The 261-nt window shown below is 40.6% G+C and overlaps 1 protein-coding gene across 1 annotated transcript in view; it reads right to left on the bottom strand.

The window, feature by feature from the left end:
- Positions 1–261, bottom strand: part of GTPBP10 (GTP-binding protein 10 (putative)) — a 26,841-nt gene that overhangs the window by 11,776 nt on the left and 14,804 nt on the right. The gene's annotated exons all lie outside the window — the stretch shown is intronic.

Here is a 261-nt window from a genome sequence, read left to right as displayed (position 1 = left end):
TCTCCAACACCACAGTTCAGAAGCATCAATTCTTCCGCGCTCAGCTTTCTTTATAATCCAACTCTCACATCCATACATGACCACTGGAAAAACCATAGACTTGACTAGACGGACCTTTGTGGCAAAGTAATGTCTCTGCTTTTTAATATGCTATCTAGGTTGGTCATAACTTTACTTCCAAAGAATAAGCATCTTTTAAGTTCATGGCTGCAGTCACCATCTGCAGTGATTTTGGAGCCCCCAAAAATAAAGTCTGACACT

This window comes from Bison bison, unplaced genomic scaffold, assembly GCF_000754665.1.
Source record: "Bison bison bison isolate TAMUID 2011002044 unplaced genomic scaffold, Bison_UMD1.0 scf7180017864499, whole genome shotgun sequence".
Classification (NCBI taxonomy): Eukaryota; Metazoa; Chordata; class Mammalia; order Artiodactyla; family Bovidae; genus Bison; species Bison bison.
Note: the sequence above shows the minus strand (reverse complement) of the source record. Positions and strands in the feature narration are given on the sequence as shown.